The sequence below is a fragment of the Triticum urartu genome, chromosome 5A (genome assembly GCF_056163025.1).
Source record: "Triticum urartu cultivar PI428250 chromosome 5A, HENAU_Tu73, whole genome shotgun sequence".
Lineage (NCBI taxonomy): Eukaryota > Viridiplantae > Streptophyta > Magnoliopsida > Poales > Poaceae > Triticum > Triticum urartu.
This window is the reverse complement of record NC_141877.1, coordinates 577,907,803-577,914,285: the sequence shown is the minus strand read 5'-3', so window position 1 is coordinate 577,914,285 and position 6,483 is coordinate 577,907,803.

The window sequence follows — 6,483 nt, the reverse complement described above, 5'->3', positions numbered from 1 at the left end:
TTTGGAGGGTGCACACCTCCTAGATTGGCTAGGTTGATTGGAGTATACGATTTTGTGAAGAAAACAAGAATTTGTACGACCCGGAGATCGACTACTTTATGAAGATCTACCTCGAGTAAGGCTAGTCCTTCATGAGCGTAAGCCATGGTGGCATAGGTTGGTTTCTCCTTCGTGGACCATGGGTGGGCGTCCTTCATGGAATTTGCAACCGATACCCATTTTAATCTTAGATCCTTAGTGGATCTAAGCCTCCATCAACGTGGATGTAAGATAGTGCCAACTATCCGAAACATGGGGAAAATCTTCACCGAGCCACCCCGGGTTCGTATATCTCCAACTGCACCACATACTTACACTTTGCATGTCTTTGCTTTCCGCTGCCGATACTCTTGCAGCCGTGCATGTGTAGGGTGTGCTTAGTGTTGGGGAACGTAGTAATTTCAAAAAAATTCCTACGCACACGCAAGATCATGGTGATGCATAGCAACGAGAGGGGAGAGTGTTGTCTATGTACCCTCGTAGACCGGCAACGGAAGCGTTGACACAACGTAGAGGAAGTAGTCGTACGTCCTCCCGATCCGACCGATCCAAGTACCGAACGTACGACACCTCCGAGTTCTGCACACGTTCAGCTCGATGACGTCCCGCGAACTCCGATCCAGCAGAGCTTCACGGGAGAGTTCCGTCAGCATGACGGCGTGGTGACGGTGATGATGTTGCTACCGACGCAGGGCTTCGCCAAAGCACCGCTACGATATGACCGAGGTGGAATATGGTGGAGGGGGGCACCGCACACGGCTGGGAGAGATCAACTGATCAACTTGTGTGTCTAGAGGTGCCCCCCTGCCCCTGTATATAAAGGAGCAAGGGGGGAGGCCGGCCGGCCCTCTATGGGCGCGCCAGGAGGAGGAGTCCTCCTCCTAGTAGGAGTAGGACTCCCCTTTCCTACTCCTACTAGGAGGAGGAAAGGAAGGAGGAGAAGGAGAAGGAAGGAGAAGGAGGAGAAGGAGGAAAGGGGGGCCGCCCCCCTAGTCCAATTCAGTTTGGGCTAGGGGGGGCGCGCGCCCTGCCTCCTCTCTTCCACCACTTGGCCCATGAGGCCCATTACTTCTTTCTCGTATTCCCGTAACTCCCCGGTACCCCCGAAAATACCCGAATCACTCGGAACCTTTCCGATGTCCGAATATAGTCGTCCAATATATCGATCTTTACGTCTCGACCATTTCGAGACTCCTCGTCATGTCCCTGATCTCATCCGGGACTCCGAACTACCTTCGGTACATCAAATCACATAAACTCATAATACAATCGTCACCGAAACTTTAAGCGTGCGGACCCTACGGGTTCGAGAACTATGTAGATATGACCGAGACACGTCTCCGGTCAATAACCAATAGCGGAACCTGGATGCTCATATTGGCTCCTACATATTCTACGAAGATCTTTATCGGTCAGACCGCATAACAACATACGTTGTTCCCTTTGTCATCGGTATGTTACTTGCCCGAGATTCGATCGTCGGTATCTCAATACCTAGTTCAATCTCGTTACCGGCAAGTCTCTTTACTCGTTCCGTAATACATCATCCCGCAACTAACTCATTAGTTGCAATGCTTGCAAGGCTTATAGTGATGTGCATTACCGAGTGGGCCCAGAGATATCTCTCCGACAATCGGAGTGACAAATCCTAATCTCAAAATACGCCAACCCAACAAGTACCTTCGGAGACACCTGTAGAGCACCTTTATAATCACCCAGTTACGTTGTGACGTTTGGTAGCACACAAAGTGTTTCTCCGGTAAACGGGAGTTGCATAATCTCATAGTCATAGGAACATGTATAAGTCATGAAGAAAGCAATAGCAATAAACTAAACGATCAAGTGCTATGCTAATGGAATGGGTCAAGTCAATCACATCATTCTCCTAATGATGTGATCCCGTTAATCAAATGACAACTCTTTGTCTATGGCTAGGAAACATAACCATCTTTGATCAATGAGCTAGTCAAGTAGAGGCATACTAGTGACACTCTGTTTGTCTATGTATTCACACATGTATCGTGTTTCCGGTTAATACAATTCTAGCATGAATAATAAACATTTATCATGATATAAGGAAATAAATAATAACTTTATTATTGCCTCTAGGGCATATTTCCTTCAGTCTCCCACTTGCACTAGAGTCAATAATCTAGATTACACAGTAATGATTCTAACACCCATGGAGCCTTGGTGCTGATCATGTTTTGCTCGTGGAAGAGGCTTAGTCAGCGGGTCTGCAACATTCAGATCCGCATGTATCTTGCAAATTTCTATGTCTCCCACTTGGACTAAATCCCGAATGGAATTGAAGCGTCTCTTGATGTGCTTGGTTCTCTTGTGAAATCTGGATTCCTTCGCCAAGGCAATTGCACCAGTATTGTCACAAAAGATTTTCATTGGACCCGATGCACTAGGTATGACACCTAGATCGGATATGAACTCCTTCATCCAGACTCCTTCATTTGCTTCTTCCGAAGCAGCTATGTACTCCGCTTCACATGTAGATCCCGCCACGACGCTTTGTTTAGAACTGCACCAACTGACAGCTCCACCGTTCAATATAAACACGTATCCGGTTTGCGATTTAGAATCGTCCGGATCAGTGTCAAAGCTTGCATCAACGTAACCATTTACGATGAGCTCTTTGTCACCTCCATATATGAGAAACATATCCTTAGTCCTTTTAAGGTACTTCAGGATGTTCTTGACTGCTGTCTAGTGATCCATTCCAGGATTACTTTGGTACCTCCCTGCTAGACTTATAGCAAGGCACACATCAGGTCTGGTACACAGCATTGCATACATGATAGAGCCTATGGCTGAAGCATAGGGAACATCTTTCATTTTCTCTCTATCTTCTGCGGTGGTCGGACATTGAGTCTTACTCAACTTCACACCTTGTAACACAGGCAAGAATCCTTTCTTTGCCTAATCCATTTTGAACTTCTTCAAAACTTTGTCAAGGTATGTGCTTTGTGAAAGTCCAATTAAGCGTCTTGATCTATCTCTATAGATCTTAATGACCAATATGTAAGCAGCTTCACCGAGGTCTTCCAATGAAAAACTCTTATTCAAATATCCCTTTATGCTATCCAGAAATTCTATATCATTTCCAATCAATAATATGTCATCCACATATAATATCATAAATGCTACATAGCTCCCACTCACTTTCTTGTAAATACAGGCTTCTCCAAAAGTCTGTACAAAACCAAATGCTTTGATCACACTATCAAAACGTTTATTCCAACTCCGAGAGGCTTGCACCAGTCCATAAATGGATCGCTGGAGCTTGCACACTTTGTTAGCTCCCTTTGGATCGATAAAACCTTCTGGCTGCATCATATACAACTATTCTTCCAGAAATCCATTCAGGAATGCAGTTTTAACATCCATTTGCCAAATTTCATAATCATAAAATGCGGCAATTGCTAACATGATTCAGACAGACTTAAGCATCGCTACGGGTGAGAAGGTCTCATCGTAGTCAATCCCTTGAACTTGTCGAAAACCTTTTGCAACAAGTCAAGCTTTGTAGACAGTAACATTACCGTCAGCGTCAGTCTTCTTCTTGAAGATCCATTTATTCTCAATTGCTTGCCGATCAACGGGCAAGTCAACCAAAGTCCACACTTTGTTCTCATACATGGATCCCATCTCAGATTTCATGGCTTCTAGCCATTTTGCGGAATCTGGGCTCACCATCGCTTCTTCATAGTTCGTAGGTTCATCATGATCTAGTAGCATGACTTCCAGAATAGGATTACTGTACCACTCTGGTGCGGATCTTATTCTGGTTGATCTACGAGGTTCAGTAGTAACTTGATCTGAAGTTTCACGATCATTATCATTAGCTTCCTCACTAATTGGTGTAGGTGTCACAGAAACCGGTTTCTGTGATGTACTACTTTCCAATAAGGAGCAGGTACAGTTACCTCATCAAGTTCTACTTTCCTCCCACTCACTTCTTTCGAGAGAAACTCCTTCTCTATAAAGGATCCATTCTTAGCAACGAAAGTCTTGCCTTCGGATCTGTGATAGAAGGTGTACCCAACAGTTTCCTTTGGGTATCCTATGAAGACACATTTCTCCTATTTGGGTTTGAGCTTATCAGGTTGAAGCTTTTTCACATAAGCATCGCAGCCCCAAACTTTCAGAAACAACAACTTTGGTTTCTTGCCAAACCATAGTTCATAAGGCGTCGTCTCAACGGATTTCGATGGTGCCCTATTTAACGTGAATGCAGCCATCTCTAAAGCATAACCCCAAAACGATAGGCAGTAAATCTGTAAGAGACATCATAGATCGTACCATATCTAGTAAAGTACGATTACGACATTCGGACACACCATTACACTGTGGTGTTCCGGGTGGCGTGAGTTGCGAAACTATTCCGCATTGTTTCAAATGTAGACCAAACTCGTAACTCAAATATTCTCCTCCACGATCAGATCATAGGAATTTTATTTTCTTGTTACGATGATTTTCAACTTCACTCTGAAATTCTTTGAACTTTTCAAATGTTTCAGACTTATGTTTCATTAAGTAGATATACCCATATCTGCTTAAATCATCCGTGAAGGTGAGAAAATAACGATATCCGCCACGAGCCTCAATATTCATCGGACCATATACATCTGTATGTATGATTTCCAACAAATCCGTTGCTCTCTCCATAGTACCGGAGAACGACGTTTTGGTCATCTTGCCCATGAGGCACGGTTCGCAAGTACCAAGTGATTCATAATCAAGTGTTTCCAAAAGTCCATCAGTATGGAGTTTCTTCATGCGCTTTACACCGATATGACCTAAACGGCAGTGCCACAAATAAGTTGCACTATCATTATCAACTCTGCATCTTTTGGTTTCAACATTATGAATATGTGTATCACTGCTATCGAGATTCATCAAAAATAGACCACTCTTCAAGGGTGCATGACCATAAAAGATATTACTCATATAAATAGAATAACCATTATTCTCTGATTTAAATGAATAACCGTCTCGCATCAAACAAGATCCAGATATAATGTTCATGCTCAACGCTGGCACCAAATAACAATTATTTAGGTCTAAAACTAACCCCGAAGGTAGATGTAGAGGTAGCGTGCCGACCGCGATCACATCGACTTTGGAACCATTTCCCACGCGCATCGTCACCTCGTCCTTTGCCAGTGTTCGCTTAATACGTAGTCCCTGTTTTGAGTTGCAAATGTTAGCAACAGAACCAGTATCAAATACCCAGGTGCTACTGCGAGCTCTAGTAAGGTACACATCAATAACATGTATATCACATATACCTTTGTTCACCTTGCCATCCTTCTTATCTGCCAAATACTTGGGGCAGTTCCGCTTCCAGTGTCCAGTCTGCTTGCAGTAGAAGCACTCAGTTTCAGGCTTAGGTCCAGATTTGGGTTTCTTCTCCTGAGCAGTAACTTGCTTACTGTTCTTCTTGAAGTTCCCCTTCTTCTTCCCTTTGCCCTTTTTCTTGAAACTGGCGGTCTTGTTAACCATCAACACTTGATGCTCCTTCTTGATTTCTACCTCCGCAACCTTTAGCATTGCGAAGAGCTCGGGAATTGTCTTATCCATCCCTTGCATGTTATAGTTCATCACGAAGCTCTTGTAGCTTGGTGGCAGTGATTGAAGAACTCTGTCAATGGCACTATCAACAGGAAGATTAACTCCCAGTTGAGTCAAGTGATTATGGTACCCAGACATTTTGAGTATATGTTCACTGACAGAACTATTCTCCTCTATCTTGCAGCTATAGAATTTATTGGAGACTTCATATCTCTCAATCCGGGCATTTTCTTGAAATATTAACTTCAACTCCTGGAACATCTCATATGCTCCATGACGTTCAAAACGTCGTTGAAGTCCCGATTCTAAGCCGTAAAGTATGGCACACTGAACTATCGAGTAGTCATCAGCTTTGCTCTGCCAGACGTTCATAACATCTGGTGTTGCTCCAGCAGCAGGCCTGGCACCTAGTGGTGCTTCCAGGACGTAATTCTTCTGTGCAGGAATGAGGATAATCGTCAAGTTACGGACCCAGTCCGTGTAATTGTTACCATCATCTTTCAACTTTGCTTTCTCAAGGAACACATTAAAATTCAACGGAACAACAGCACGGGCCATCTATCTACAATCGAACATAGACAAGCAAGATACTATCAGGTACTAAGTTCATGATAAATTTAAGTTCAATTAATCATATTACTTAAGAACTCCCACTTAGAAAGACATCCCTCTAATCTTCTAAGTGATCACGTGATCCAAATCAACTAAACCATAACCGATCATCACGTGAAATGGAGTAGCTTTCAATGGTGAACATCAATATGTTGATCATATCTACTATATGATTCACGCTCGACCTTTCGGTCTTAGTGTTCCGAGGCCATATCTGCATATGCTAGGCTCGTCAAGTTTAACCTG